Raw genomic sequence first — 17,530 nt, 5'->3', positions numbered from 1 at the left:
TCTATTGAGTCTTTAACTGTGTGTCTCAAAATACCTTTGGTACTGGGCAAGATTACCATTCTTAATATGAAATTATGTAGCATAAAGAAAATCCCGTGTATCTAAATACCTGACTTTATTTACCTTCAGATCTCTCCAGGTCTCATGGCAACTTTGATCTGCTATTTCGATTGTTAGTATGGCTTTTATCCAAAACCCTTGGGATACATTATGTTTCGTGAACCATAATTTTTCAGACGTTAGAAAATTAATATGATGCAGCTCTTTGTATTATGGATAACCCCTGGTAGCATTTCATTTCGGTTAGTACTCCATAATAAAATAAATTAATACTTCTGCAAAGAAATGTACAAATATTTATACTAAATGGGATAAAGACAACAAAAAGCCACATATTTGTTTAAATTAAGTTTTGTCGCCCAATATATTTTCCACAAACATATAAAAAATTTATGGCTTTCAGAGTTTTAAAAGGATTAGATCTATAGCAAATACTAGAAGTGAAATTTTTATTCTCATTTGTCCAAATGCTAAGTGGATGCAAAGTTTCTTTATTTTATTTTCCAATAATATTACTCAGTTGCCATATTAGAGTCCTAGCAAGTAAACAATTTTTTTTTGCTTTTATTTTCAGAAATGATGAAATCATAATCTTATTAGCCTCTTTGGGTTCCTCTAAATAAAATTAATAAAATATATTGCATATAAAATATGAGTAATGACATTTGTGGGAAATCTTATTTTCATCGATTTGTCATATAACATCCCAGAGCAACAGTGGTCTTGTGATGCTTCCTACTTGCTATCGTTCTTCTCTCTCTCTTATATACAGATTCTAGTACCAACAATGACTACAAATTAATGAAAGCAGCATTATATATGGTATGCATATACCTGATATCTAAGGAAAAACTAAATTCAGTCACATATAAAAATTTATGAAACTAACATATATAAAAATTTATGAAACTAGCATATATAATAATTTATAAAACTAGCATATATAATAATATTTGAAGATTTAGTTAGAATTAAGAAATAATTTCCTGATGACAAGCCATGACAGAGATAGTCTTCAACTCGTATGTGCAAATTTCTTGATTTCGCTTTTTTTTTTTTTTTGAAGATTTTATTTATTTGCCAGAGAGAGAGAGAATGAGCAAGCAGGGGTAGCAGCAGGCAGATGGAGAGGGGCTTGACCCCAGGACCCTGGGATCATCACCTGAGCCAAAGGCATACACTTAACTGACTGAACCACCCAGGCGCACCATTGATTTCACTTTTTTGAATGTTTTAGGTGTAGTTCTTACAAGCATTATGATGAGAACAGAAAATTTACTTTTGAAATCCCTTCATGTTCCGCATTTCCACAATTCTTACTTACATAAACACACCCCACGGACCTATAATTCTAAATATAACCCATTGGCATATATACAAACATATACATACATATTGTATTCTTTTAAGCAAGGTTTAGTATTAAATTAATATGGAATTAAATAACAAAGCAGGGTAAATCTGTATAATATATAATGATTTTGTACCCTTTTTTTGGGGGTGTGTGGCTCGATTCCACAACCTTAAGATCATGACCTGAGATGAAATCAAGAGTTGAGTGCTTAACCGACTGAGCCACACAGGTGCCCCTGATTTTGTACATTTTTAACTATCCTCATTATTCACCAAGTCTTTCTAAATTATGTTTTTCTGTTTTATTATCACTCCATATCTATGTTAACTGGCAGATAACTGCAATTTCAAATTCTCCGGTATGTACAATGTACAAGAAACTCATTAATGAAGAAGGCTAGGCACAACCTTACACTGAGCTATTATCTCTAGAAACATTTAAATTACACGTAAAGCTTTCTTATGGTATATGAAAAGTGACTTAAGACTTCAGGTAAGTTGCAGGAATAAAACCACTGCTCCTATTGTATATCAACCATATCAACAAAATAACAATATGAACACTGATGACATGGGATATGTAGAAGTGGAGATAATACAATTCATTACTCTTCAAATATATATAAAATCTATTTTTATTTATTTTTTGCCCTTTTAAAAAATATTTTATTTAAATTCAAGTTAGTTAACATACAATATATTATTAGTTTCAGGGTAGAATTTAGTGATTCATCAGTTGCATATAAACCTAGTGCTCAGTACAAGTGCCCTCCTCATGCCCATCACCCATTTACCCCATCTCCCCTCCAGCCTTCCCTCCAGCAACCCTCAGTTTGTTCCTATAGTTAAGAGTCTCTATGGTTTACCTCCCTCTCTGTTTTTATCTTATTTTATTTTTCCTTCCCTCCTCTATGTTCATCTCTTTTGTTTGGGACTAAGGCATTAAATATTATCTGTCCTGTCAGAAGTGCCAGGGCAGGTAGCAGGCTGAAGTTCAGGAAAAATGGTTCTTGTGAAGCAGGTGACTGTGGTAGGGGATGGTAATGCTATTTTTAGAGATTATAAACTTCCTGAAAACAAAGATCACCTAGTTAGGTACCTTGTGCTGAGAGGTATTTTGAGCATAATAGGTCTTCAAGAATATTTTTTAGAAAATTGTTGTTGTTTTTTTTCTTTTTATCAAAGTAGCAAAGGAAGCACCACCTTTTAAATCACAGATTTTATTTTTTTATGAGTATAATTTAAGAAAAGAAAATCTATGATTTAAAAAGTGGTGCTTCCTTTGCTACTTTAGAAAGCACTACTTTTTAAATAGATTTTTTTATGGGTATAATTTAAGAAATTTATTTATTTTTCAAAATACTGTATCTTGAATTTTCTTGTGTCTGGCTCCAAATGGATAAAGTTTCAGAGGAAAGAGTGCCATTAAGGTCCATATCTTTGTTTTTGAGGAATTTGGAAAGAACCAGCATATGTTTAACTGGAGTGTCAAATGTAAAGATTTTGATAGAAAAGATTTTAGCACTGAATAGGTCTGAAGTCTACCAACTTCCTGGGTATTTATTTCATTGGGCCCATTTTACTTAAGCTTAAAGAATAAGAATTAGAAGTGAAAATGAATGGACTCATCCTATACACCAATAAATTTTAAAAATAAAAATATAAGTTAATACTAAAAAGTCATCTTAGGAAATATAATTGTACAAATGTAAATTCTAGAACAAAGACTACATATTAGAGAGTATTGAGTGCCACTTGTTTGTAGACCTTCCTTCCTTCAGAAAACACACACGAATATATACAGAAACCCTACAAAAGAAATAAACCATAGAAGAGACGAAAGAACAGATTCTTTATTAGAAAAAAATGTGCCCTTAGTCACATAAACTACTGAAGCAAATGAACTAAGATAGAATAATAAAATTAGTATACTTAGCTAGCAGTTGAACCATTTGCAAAAAAGGACCACTTTATCTGTGCTCTTTTCTTTGGCAGAATCCAATAAACTGCCATTATATTCTTTCTAAATGGTTCCATTACAAGGATTCTATAACAACAGCCTAATCTCTTGATAATTATAATAAATGCTTGTAATCAAAGTAGGAACCATTTAAAATAGGAAGGAGAAAGGCTGTTTTCCATCAAACTCATTGTAGTTCTGTGACCTTTGAAGCATTCAGCTACAATACAGTTTTCCACCCAACCTTGTTCAAATAAATAACTAGATCAATGATAGTTGGGATTGAGGTATTTTAGTATTTTTTGTTTCAGAATTTTAAATTGTGTTAAAATTAAGAATAAAGAGACATCTTTGCCCAGAGTTTAAATGTCCAGAATTCAAATGATAGATGATTTGATTGGATTTGTAATACTTCCTTCAGGGGAACAAAAGTAACAGTTATTTTAGAAACCTATAATGATGAGCTATTCACAGTGCTTATGGCGTTAAGGAAGTATTATTCCCCTAGAGGACAGCACATCTCAACACAGAAGTTGGGACTGTATTTACTTGAACAAACAATGATTTCCAGAGATCACATAAGTAACTGAAGGCTGATAAAGTTACGGGAAATGACTATATATGATCAGAATGGCTTTCATCTGCATTTTGTTAGACCCAGCATTGATTTCACTTTTCAGCTGTGAACAGCAAGAGGCCAGCTGTGGCCAGAGTGGGAGCAAACTGTGAACCAGGGTTACATTAGAGGGGGATTGTTTAAAAAAAAAAAAAAAAAAAAAAAAAAAAAAGGAAAATTTTTTTTAAAGATGAGAAAAAAAAAAGGTAATGTTTTTTAATAAGTCTGAGTAAAAAACTACTCTTTGTAAACGTTTGGAGAAATACATATAAGGGTTTCCACAAACTGTCAAAAGTGGTGAATCTAATTTATGACAAAATGAAACCTTTGTGCTCAGTTGTGGGAATAAACAGAATTACGGGGAGAAAATAAACAAAGAGAAGGAAAATATAAAATATACTGCCTTCAAGGCAGAAACAACTACATTTTACTTGGTATTCCCAGATGTGCTAAGAGGAAATTTATGACAGCACACTGAAAAGCAAGATTCCCTTTGTGAAACCTTTCACATTTATTTAACTAAGCACAATCATTGAAAATGACCTTTATCCAAACCCTTCACAGCAGTCTTAAAATGATCTAAAATGACTGCCAGATATTCTTTAAATAACATTACTTAACTAAAGTCATTACCCAGGGGCAATATTAAAGTACTGGCAAGTATTTACAGATCTATTTTCAGCAAAATATAACATAGGCTTAATGAAAAATTGATAACACATTAAACATCTTTGTCGAAAAGCTAACAAATAATACAAATTATCTGAGTTTTCCAGAACTGGTAGGAAATGTATGGTGGTTTTCACATTCAAGGCATCTTATTTGCTTTTTTAAGGGAGATAAGCATCACAAGAAAAAAAATCTAAAAAATAGAAATGTTTACTACTTAAAATTGTAAAAAAAAAAAAAAAAAAAAAAAAAAAAAAAAAAGTGTTATACCCAGAGAAAGGCTTTCCAAAACATGTTTTAACTAAATAAACTGAATTTTTTTGTTTGCCAAAAGTAGTAAATTTCAGAAAACTGGACCTAATTTATTGATTCAAGATAATTTGACTATTTCTATATTTTCTTTTTAAATTTACATTCAGTGGAAGATGAAAGGCTACCTACTAGGCTGCGAATGGAGAGTTGGGTAAAAGCATAGGTCAGGAATAATTGATAATTGATTAAAAAGATGTATACTTGTGGAATCTAAATTTTTTTTTTTTAAATTCCATTGTTTCATAATGCATTTGTTTCAGTTAGCAAAAACTGGACACACTCTGGGGGAAAGATTTTCCTCTATTAAGAGGATGATTAGTTCAGTAAATCATGGCTTTGAGATAAAGATGATTACTGTATCTCCTTGATGAGAAAAGGAGAAGGGTATAGGAGGTTCATTTCACCACAAAGCAATTATGCTGAGCCAGAACGTTACAATTTATCATGGCTGAAAGATGACACTCACTGTTAGCCAAGGGAAACTGCTACTCAAATGCTCCCATCTAGATCAATACACCATGTTTTTTTTTTCCCCCCTTAGCAAAAAGTAATTATACAACAGAAACTTCACAATCAATACCTTCTCAGGCTAACTTAAAGTCAGCTATACAGGCATGAAGGTATGGAACTGTCAGCTGTCACTGAAGTCTACCCCATTAAATCCAAATTAAGCCTGTTCTTCTGTGCTGTTAATCAAATCTTTCCCAGTATTATTCCAAGTCCTCAATATCAGTTCCTTAGAAATAAAGTGTTGTCAGGTTTTGTGTTTGTTTTTTTGTCACTAAAACATACCAAGTTACTTTTGACCATATAACAACACAGGAGAACTGCCTTTAACCCGTTAGTATTTTTGAAGAAAATAAAAAGAAAAAAAGAAAAGAAAAAAATCATTTCATAAGGTGGAAACAATCAATGTCCCTACTCAGTGAAAAGTGAAGTACTTCTGGAAGCATGCTTCCTAATCTTCCAGTTGAGGCTTTGACCTTTGAACTTCTAAGATCCATTAACAGAACAATACGCAATTTCATCCTGTGTAATTGACGTTTTCTCAGGATAAACGATACCTGCAGTTGTGGAGGTGGATCATAGATAATTGTACATACGCTTATTTTGTAAATGTGGTTAAAAAATAGGTGTTACAATCATTTGAAAATCTATCCAAATGTCAATTTGACAACTGCTTTTTGTGAGATAGAGCTTAGTCTTATAAACCAATCTAATATATCAGTAAAGGTTAAAGGGCATGGAAAAATCACTCCTTCGGTGAAAAAAATTTTGACATCCAATTTTCAAGCTGATTTATCAGTAGAAAGCTAAAATTGATAGGTTGCCATTACTGGGGAGTAGCCTGTCTAAGAAAGCCGTTACAAAACCTCTCGTTTTGATTTAGCCACATTAATCAATACAAACCTATACTGTTTCAATTTTTAAAACATTGATCTTCTGCTATAAGCTTAGTACAGCCACATTTATCAACAATCATAAAAAAAGCTCAATCTATTTCTAAACAAAGGTTCAGAAAATAAAATGATCAAATGAAATTCAGGTTTACTTGCCCTGTTGGTTAATCATTGTTACCAAGAATGGTTGAATCTAGTTAATCAGGAAATTGAGTTAAACTTTTTTATATATTAGGAAGTAACTATTAGTTCTCACTTTGTTCTCAATTTTAACTAGTCCAGCATTATCTCCTGGGTTTCCCAGTTATTTAGTTCTAGTTTCAAATTATCCTAGAGTTATTCTAATTCTAAGTTACTCTAAATATTTACATTTAAGCAGAAATAAAAATTACAGAGTGAATTACTGCTTAATATACAAAATGCTTTTATTTGCTAATCAATAGCTAAAAGTGACAGCAGAGAATGACAAAAGACATTTCTGAAAGAATTTCAGACTGTGCAGCAGAATTATTTTGGGGGCATAGAGGACTTAAATATTTCTGAGTTCATAATTATAGCGATAAAAATCCTGCTGATTTAAAAATATAAGAATTTTGCTCAAAGTTATCCATGATGTTCTGGAAGATTCAAAGTAGAAAAAGTAAAAATCAATATGCTTTGCAAACAAAGTGTATTTGTTGTCACACTATTAGCATTTTATTATATGTGCTCTTAAGAATCTAGAGGAAATGAACAGAAGGAAACACTACTATGGAATAATTCTGCCTTTAAAAAATTTTCCAAAATGAAAGCATTCAAGTTATATCATATATTTTAAATAAGTATATTTATGTTTTACATTTAGAAACATTATATATTTTCTATTATATATTTATTAAATATTTATCTATGTTAAAAACCTGTCATGTTAAAATAATTACTTTATACATGAAATACTATCTCATTTACTGTGGCTCTCTAAAGAAAATTATATAAAACATTATGAGAAAATGGAAAGGATGGGGGAAATGAAGTAAATCCTCCAAGTTAACCGTTATTTATTAAGATTCCCTTTCCATATGTGCATGGCATTATGGTAAGTTATACAAAGCCAGGTAAATGGATTCAGTCCCTGCCCATTCAGTATGAAACAGATAACATCAAAAGAGATTTTATCATATTAGGCACATATCAGATAAAACATTTCCAACTAACATGTTAAACAAAAGAAAATATTAATTTCTTTGTGTTGTAAACCTAGAAACATATGATTTTTATTCTTTGACTAGGCAGAAGTAAAATGGTTAAAACAAAAGAAAATTAAAGCAAAGAAAATCAGTTACTACGAAGACCTATAAAGTTAAAAAATATTTAAAATTTACATGCGAATAATCAAAAAGAAGTACTCTGTAGACAATACGTGCATACACTCATGCCAATCTTAATTTACCAAAGTCTAAATTAATAAAGCTGAACTATGGTAGAACTTACTAAAATTTTTAATATAGGACAGACTCAAAAAGATTTACCTGAAGAACAAAAATAATGCCAGAAGAAGAAAATGTATACCGTCAATGCAGAGTTTTAAACATAAGATATCTGAGCCAACAATAGCAGACGTGTATTTTTGAAAGAGAAAGTTACATGAAAAAGTAGATAAAATCTTCAAACCGAACTGTTTGGTGACCCTCAAGTGAGCTCATAATGAACTTTGGGAATGGCACAATGTTATAGTCTTATCTTTCTAAAAAAGGTAGTCCATTTGCATAATGGGCATGATTGAAAGTGAATGAGTAATTTCTTAAAAACCATTTTATAATTCTAGCTTGTAGGTGCTAACAGACTCTGATTTGTGAAGAAGCATAAGTAAGAGAGCCTTGGCAAAAAATAGGCTATAACCTACTGTGTGATGAAATTATTTCTCTTTTGATTATATATCGGGCACTTTTGGAGATGTATTATCTTTATATATGTCAAGGGTTCTACCTAATGCCTAAGAGATGTAATTTGCCACTTAGTAATTTTTACTAAAGGTAGAAAGAATCTATTTAGTTATAAAAGTTTAGGATAAGTCAAATGCTCTCTAGTACATGAGAAAGGATTCATTAACAGGGTGCTAACACAACATTAACATTTAAAATTGATACTCATAATGTTCATGGTTTTTCTTTTCATTTGCTGACCTTATCTTTGGTGTCTTAGTTACATCACTGCATGCTGTCCCAATCCATGCATTTGTGGCGCCTGGATATTAGAATCTCTTTTCTTTTCAATCTTTATCTTAGTTCTAAAAACCACCTGGGCCTTGTGTTAGATTTATCTTTCCAGGTGGGACGCTCATAAACCAGCCCGGCACTTCCCAGCCCAACACTTATTGCCTGGCTGCTTCAGCACTATCCCAAAGATAGAGGAAAATACCGGTTTACTGCCAACATATAAAAATACGTTCGAACATATACACTCACCGATTTGAATCTTTCCCTGAATTCTTTTCTCTTTTCTTCTTTTAAAATACTGATAGAAAATTATTCTTGTCATCAAGGTCAATTTAATGAATAATTTTATTTTCTGCTTTCCCAACTTCTTCTTTTTTTTTTTTTTAATTAGGCTCCACACCCAGTGTGAAGCTCAGTGCAGGGCTTGAACTCATGACCCTGAGATCAAGACCTGAACTGAGATTAAGAGTTGGATGCTTAATCAACCAAGCCACGCAGATGCCCTTGCTTTCTCAATTTTTTATATCTTTCTTATCCCTTTCCATGTCTTTTTGTGCAAAAGAGCTATGTAAAATATATCTTGTGTACTGACTGTTGCCTCTGGGCCAGGAGAATGCCCACCCTGGATTAGTGTCATCTCCTTGGCCACACCCTGACTTGCCCACAGTGGTCTCTCTATGCTCCCCTTGTCCTTCCTCCAGTCAGTTTACAAGCTCACTGAAAGACGCTCTTTCCAACCAAACACTTTGACAATTCTCCCAGCCATGTGGAACCCTGTAATCTTCTGATGTAAACTCACCTTTTTTACTTGAGCTTTAAGAAGGACTTTTATTCTATGTTTGCATTCCCCCTAATTACTGCTATTTATAGTTTATACACTGATTAGGCACACCTTATTCCTGACTGACATTATTTTAATTTCTGATTTTAAACAATATATATTTTTTTCTATTCTCCACTGTGATTGCTCTTAAAAAGTCTATCAGCCTCTAACCGCCTCACTTTAAGGCCACCTGATTCAGGGAGCCTTCCTAGGTGGGCAATTCTGATGAACGCTTATCTCTTCTAAAGGCTATGTTTAAATTTCTCTTCCGTTGAATTCTCTGAGAATTCAAATTTCCCCAAATCTGTAAGGTATTAGTATTGGTACATATAATTATTACACAATGATATATGTATATGTATCCTGCCAGAATGAATGTCTTTAAGGACAGAGAGCAAAGCAACTCTATTAGGAATCTGTACCTGCTGGTCCATACATTATAAAAAGGCAGATGGCATGAGGGAATCATATGCTAGGGTGGCACGATTAATACCAGACTGATCAGTCACTTGTTTCGAATAAAAGTTCAAACTTGAAATATAGCCCATAAAAGTCTAAACTAGAGGCTAAACCTAACTGAGGTGTCCTTTGTTGCTAAAGTTAAGCATTTTCACTTTTAGTTCAACTTACCTTATTAATTTTTAGTTGATGGTACATAGTTTAGATATTTTTATTATTAGTGTGGATAATATTATAAATAACTGTAACACTTTTTGGAAATGTAAACCTATTGCAAAGTTAAAATAAAAAGAGAGTGAATAATAAAGGAATCATGCCTTTCTTCCTCCCATGCTTGTGTAGGAATACTAGTAACCATTCAGTTATTTTCTTCATTAATTCATTCACTTTACAATTATCTATTGACCATTTTCATGTGCATTAATGTTTTCTGAAATACATAATTTACTACCTAAAAGGCACTATACTACACAAAATTAACAACTATTAACTCCAAATCCACTTAGTTCTTGTTTCCCCTTTTATGTTTGCTGTACTTTTGACTATAAAGTAAAGGTTAAGTGATCTTCTGGTACTTAAATATATGCTAAATAGAAGAGAATTAAATTATCTGTTCTGAACATTAAAACAACAAGGACAGTACCAAAAAAGTAAAAGGTAATGGCACTTTCATTATTCTCAATGAATCTTGTGACCATTTGCTTCTTATTTAAGAAAGTGCTGAGCTAATGGGATAAAGAAGCCATCCTAAAGAGATTCTACGGGATTCTGGTATCATGACTACTATAGAAAAACCTTGTTACCATGTCATCAGAGTTTCAGCACTAAATGATAAATATCCTGGCTAGTTCCCTATATAAGATGTTTCCCCTCACATTCATCACCCTGAGGTACTATATCGCTTGTTTCCTTTTCTCTAGTGCCCTGTGACCTCATTTTAACATTCAGTATCATATGACATGAATGCCTATTATATCTGTCATGGCTAAAGAATAATTGGTTTTTTTCCCCCCGCTCCTCATCCATTTACTTTTATAACTGGGTATTACATATAATTAGACATAGAAGAACATAAAAAGAATTTTAAAAAGACAAGAAACAAACTATTTTTATGAATATAAAGTAATACCATTATAATAATTAGTCGAATGAACTTGTTTGGAGGGGGTGGAAAATTTCATTAAGAATCAAGAAGACTGCATTCCTTTTCTTAAATGCACTCCCAGTTCTGATTTAGTATCACCAAAGGCAGGTCATGACCTCTCAAGACTTATTTCCTTATCTATAAAATTGAGTTGCCTACACAACCAGTCTAATCTTTAGCTGGGCATTCAAGATCTTCCTTGATTGAATTTGAACTCTATTTTGCAGTCTTATCTTTAACTACTACCATTCTCATACTTTATTCTGGATAATTTAATGTAATGAGACAAGCCTGGCTGTTTCAACCCTGTGCTATTCCTTGGGACTGAAAAATCTAAATATTCATCTATGTCTTTATAAAGCATACAGTCTAGTTAACGATTCACTTAAATATAACTAAATACTGCTTGGTATGATCTCACAAACTAAACTATAGCTACTTGAGGCTGAGACTAATTTTTACATATCTTTGCATTCTGCGCAGTGTATAGCACAATGGCCTGCTGTGTGTCATTTCACAGAATGGTTGTTTAATATATATTAATTCAGACGGAAGAAGACATATTCCCCCAAATGACATATTAATGGAATTACCAGTTAGCTAACAAACACAGCAATTTATTGCCAAATACATTGCTAGAGGTTAGGCACTTGAACTTTTGAGAAGTTTTCAGTCTAACAATTTGTTTTCTATTTTAATAATCACCCTTTGAGAGCTTAATATTATAATACCAATCAACTGAATCACTACTTCGGTAGAAGAGGAGAAAAATCACATGAGTATTGTGATAAAGAACAAACATATAACAAAGTGACAAATTTATTTAGGATAAAAACTTTAAACAAACCAAAATGGAAAGGGAAGGGAAGTGAACTTTCCGTTACCTAATAAAGAATATCTACCAAGCAACAAATAAACAATCCTCCGGCAAATACCACAATCACCGCAAAATATCTGAAACTTTCCCCTTGTCATTAGGAACAAGACAAGTGCTATCATACCTCCATTCAACATTATACTGGGGGTCCTAGCCATTAGAATAAAGTAAGAAAAACAACCAAAAAAAAAAAAAAAGGTATGCAGATTAAAAAAAGAACTAAAATTGTCAGTATTTGCAGTTGATATGATGTGTCCAAAGGAAGTCTAATAAATACACAAACTATTGTAATTAATAACTGAATTTGGAAGGTTACTGGATAAAAGTCTATACAAGGAAACAACTATGTTTTATATATCAGTCTCAAGCTCATAGTTAAATTTTTAAAATATTTGCATCAGTTTCACAAAAAAATATAAAATACCTAAGAATAAATCCTATGAAAGATTTACACCACCGCCACACTAAAACTATAAATTACTACTGAGAGAAATTCAAGAAGGCCTATATAAATAGAGCTGTAAAGTCATATAAATGAATCATTTATATTTCAGTATTTTAAAGATGTCAATACTCTCCAACTTGTTCCATAGATTCAGTGCAATCCTAATCAAAATTCCAACACATTTTTTTTCTTGCAAAAACTGACAAAGCTGATTAAAAAAATTTGCAATGGAAATGCAGAGGCCAAGAGTGGTCAAGTGAAGCTGTGAGAACCACAAAGCTGAAGGACTTGCACTCCCAGGTGCCAAGACCTATTTACAGAGCAGCCATAATTAAGGCAGTGTGGGACTGGTGCAGGAATAGACAAAGTGATCAAAAGTATTGAAGAGAAAGTCCAGAAAGTCCAGAGACAGACCCAGAAATAGACATCTTAGTACAGTGGGGGGAAAGAATGATCTTTTCAGTAAATAGTGCTGTGTCAAATGAATAGCCATATGGTAAAACATTAATCTTGACTTCCACCACTTGCCATACACAATTCCAGATGCGTTTCAACTCTGAATGTGAAAGGCAAAGCAATAAAGCTTTTAGAAGAAAACCTAGGAGAATATCTCTGTGATGTTGGAGTAGGCAACGAAATCTTAAACAAGAAACAGAAATCACTAAGCATAAAAGAGAAAATAGATAATTTGGACAAGATATAGGAAAGCAAAAGGTAACACACAGAGTGGGAGATTTCTGCAATACATACATCCAACAAAAGGCCTCAGATCCAGAAAATTTAACGAAGTCTTACAAATCAATAAGAATAAAAAGATACCCAAGAGAACAACGGACAAAAGACTTATACCGACATTTGACAAAAGTGGATGGGCAAACCTTTAGTAGTCATTATAAAAGGTACTCAACTTCATTAGTCATCAGGAAAATACAGATTAAGACTGTAATGTAATATATTTAACTTTCACCCGAATGGCTCAAATGAAAAAGACCGAAAATGCCAAGTGTTCGAGAGGATGTAGAATGACTAAGTGAACACTTTGGAAAACTGTTAACGCTGTAAAGCTAAACATAGGCTATACTATGACTTAACGACCAATCCTAGATATATGCCCAACAGAAATATATTGATTTTTCCATCAAAGAAATAACAAAAATGAAAACAAACGTACTAAAATGGTCACAGGAATACGACTCATACTAGTCAAAATATGTATAATAAATAAGTTCAAGTATATTCACAAAATGAACTACTATCTATGCAACAACAGGGGTGAATCTCACAAATGTTATACTAAATAAAAGGTACCAGACAAAGGAGTTTATACTATATGATTCATTCATATAAATACAGAAGTAGGTAAAAGAAATATATTGTCATAGAATTTAGGATACTGGTTATTGGTGGGTGTGTGGGTGGGTGGGAAGTACAAGTGAGGCTTCTGATGTTCTGTTTCTCTATCTAGGATAACTACATAGATGTTTTCAGTTTTTGAAAATTCACTGATCTGTTTCATTATGATATACACACTTTTCTGTATGTGTCACACTAAAAAAGTAAAAAAAAATACTGTCTCTGCCTTCTTCTTTCACTCTGTGATAATCTATGGTCTATTTTGCTGCTTATTTGAAATCCAAATCTATCAATTTAAGTTACTTATAAAATAATATCTGCCCAAGATCCCCCAAACACTGACTTTACTTGCATCCTTTACCAACATGTGAAGGAAAATTACAAAGCTAACTTAATAAGCAGAGGAGGTTAAATGGCCAGCCAAAGTCATGATAGATTTAAATATGCCAGGAAACCTCTAAAATACGTTTACAATGACCAGTTGTCTTTTCTAGAGACATTCATTCCTATGAATTAGGAACCTGTCTCTATCTTTTAGTTTCCACTAGCAAAATAGATTTATGCCTATGAGGGAGAGACACTTTATCAGGGTTTTGTGTTTCAGAGGCCATGCCAGCCAACTGGGCCAGAGAAACTTCTGGAAAGAGAGACTCTGAAATACAAGACAGAATAAAAGAAAAATAGATTTAACTTAGTTTGTGTAGGCCTACTCCTAGATTCATATATATATATATATACACACACACACACACACACACATATATATACACACAAGCACATCCATTTTATAGATCTAAATTTATTTTTCCCCAAGACAGTAAGATTCAATGATACATCAATTCAATTTTGATATATCATTACCAGAATTATTATTTATTATTATTTTGTTCTTCTAATTTTGTTCTAATCCTAAAGCTACACTGAAATCAGAATAACTATGATGGTTTTTGGAAAGATACTACGATAGGATGACACTGTCTCCTCTAAGCTGCTCTTTTAGAGTGAGTAAAGAGCTTCTAAAGACCAGAATAAGAATAAGGAATTTCAAGGGAAAGACCTAAATGAGTGTTCTTTTTTTTTTTTTTTTTAAGATTTTATTTACTTATTTGACAAAGAGAGAGAGACAGCCAGCGAGAGAGGAACACAGGCAGGGGGAGTGGGAGAGGAAGAAGCAGGCTCCCAGCAGAGGAGCCTGATGTGGGGCTCGATCCCAGGACTCCAGGATCACGCCCTGAGCTGAAGGCAGATGCTTAATGACTGCGTCCCCCAGGCGCCCCCCCAAATGAGTGTTCTTGTTTTTGGCAGGGAGTGAGTTTGTGTACTTGTACATATATTTGTGGTTATTTCTGTCTTGATAGCATAAATGAAAGACAGGTATGACCGAAGTCATAAAGACAGGGCTGTAATGTTGGAAGTACCAAAATTTACTGTGAAGTTACTATAAAGGCAGGAGTCAGACGGCTTCCAAGACAATATGATATGGTAAAGCACTAGGCCGAGGAAAGAACTGAAAATCAGTTAGAGACAGCCAGAAGGCTAAATATCTGGATGGATCGATAAAGACAACTGGGATGTTAGCTAGAGGCTTATTCATTAATAGAGGTAAATTTTAACAAGGTTATGGAATGAGACGCAGCACCTTGTTGCTTCATGATGGTTATGTGTTTCAGATGTAAAAGCTTGGAAACATTTGCATTTGGAGGAAATTAACCATCAAAACTATAGAGAATAGAGATTATTGCTATACAGGAAGGGGATATCCTATCGAACCTACTCCCCAAGTTAGTTCCTTCTCACTGCCAGCCTCAACAGTTTAGTCCTTCATTGGCAGGGGAAAGGGTTCTGCCTTGTGTCTCCCTCCACAGCCACTGGTCAGTGTTTAAATCAGCTTTTTTCTCTACCTAGTGTTTCACCATCTTTGCTGCTGGTCCTTGCTGCTCATTAGCCTGATACTGCTTTTGATTAACATCAATAAGCCTGCTACCATGGTAGCTCACTCCCACAGTTGGTAGTGACGTCTGTCTCTTCTTTTAATCTCTGTTTGGTAAAAATGCAAAATAAGGTAAGATGAGGTGAAATAAAATAAAATCCCAAAACACAAAAACCAACCCGTCAAATAAAATCTCTCAAAACATAAATTTGGTTCTTACCAGCATTTTCCTTATTTCTTAGCTCTTTAAACCTGAAAACACAGGGTACCTGATTACCATAGCCTTTTTATTACCCTAGACTTTATCCTCTTACCAAGATGAATGAGGCCTGAAAATGTGCTAGGAAGGAACACTGGACATACTGCTCTGTATATGAGCCCCCCAAACTTCTTAGTGGGGTACCACACTGTCCAACCTAAGCAGGCTTGTAACAACTCTTCTGCAGTCTTCCTTTATTTTAGCATGTGCCCACAACATCACACCCCCTTTTTCTAACTGCTCTGCAACTCTAAATCCCCCTCTCCTTCAACAGCCTAACCATCCACGGGGAGGACATCCTATTTCTTTCATCCTCAGTGTCACCTGAAGACTCCAGCCTCCTGGAGATTATTCCTCAGGTCTTGCACAATTCTAGACAACTGCGATAAATGCTAAAATGAATGAAAAGTAGGAAAAGGAGAAAAACGAACTAAATTTAGGCCATGTGTGACAGCAAAGTATTTGTCTTTTTCCTCAAGTAGGATTTGTCACATACAAATCTGGGTTTTATGAATAATAGTAACATCATAATTATATTGTAGTTTAAGTGACAGAAATTCTAAATGAGGAAAAAAAATTTAGTCTTATAAAATTGTTTACAGACATTTAATCCAGAGCAGTGAAATTAAATTTAACCAAATTTAAGATGAAAGAAACATTCTGAAAAAGTAATGGAGACTTTCGCTCTGGAATGATTCCAGCATTCAAGTATAGCAGCCGTATCAATGAACGAATACCAGACAGCAACTTCATAATGCTCAAGGGCTCTGTACTTTACAACAGGGCCCTTAATGGAAAAGTTAATGTAGCATTGGATAAAAGTGAGCAACTCAGCTGTTGTAGTAAAACCTTCAGATCATGGAAATAATGAATCCTTTTTCTTTCTTTATTCTTGACCCAAACAAGAGTTAAAAAAAAGAAAAAAAAAGGAATAAAAACAACAACAACAAAAGGTTTATGCTTATACCACCCAATTAGTTCCTGACAAATTGCATTCTAGACAGACATTTTCCTTTATAAATACTGCTAAGGTAAAAAATACTTAACACAGAAGCATTACCTTTCAAATATTCGAGATACAACAGTTTATCTACTAAGTAATTGGAAACAACAGCCATACTAATTCAGTTAATTATGAGTAAAAAAAGTAATTTAGGAAACATGCCTAGTGTTATCTCTAAATTCCTTAATTCTTCTGACAACATATTCAAGACAACTCGTTGTTACAAAGCCAAAGTTTTATCATTTATTACAAATTTCGACCTTCCAAATGCTGAGATTTTGTCTATAGTTTCTGGGCACATAAGTTAACTTCCCACCTTGCTAGATATTTGTAAAACGACATAATAAGATATATCCCTTGGCTGTATTATATAAAACCATTGTTGCACATATCTTTTATGTAGTGGAAGTCAAGAATGAAACATGTAAATGTGTCAAGAGGATGAAGGCTTGATATAATCTTATTCTTTGAATTAATTGAGGAGAGGATTTTTTAAGTTTTTCTTATTCTAAACCACTCTACAAAAAAATAGTGCAACTGTCTTAAATGTCATTTGACAAATTTAACAAGAACCTGCTGAGCAAGGAAAGGGCACATGACTATGGGACATGAGATGGCCCAGAGTTGAGACAGTAGGACTAAAACCTCCAGAATCAAAATAGATGTTTTAGG

The 17,530-nt window shown here is 33.3% G+C and overlaps 1 protein-coding gene across 1 annotated transcript in view; it reads right to left on the bottom strand.

The window, feature by feature from the left end:
* The window catches only part of NBEA (neurobeachin), a 664,295-nt gene that overhangs the window by 256,058 nt on the left and 390,707 nt on the right, over positions 1-17,530 (bottom strand). The gene's annotated exons all lie outside the window — the stretch shown is intronic.

This window comes from Ursus maritimus, unplaced genomic scaffold (assembly GCF_017311325.1).
Source record: "Ursus maritimus isolate PB19 unplaced genomic scaffold, ASM1731132v1 scaffold_10, whole genome shotgun sequence".
NCBI lineage: Eukaryota > Metazoa > Chordata > Mammalia > Carnivora > Ursidae > Ursus > Ursus maritimus.
Note: the sequence above shows the minus strand (reverse complement) of the source record. Positions and strands in the feature narration are given on the sequence as shown.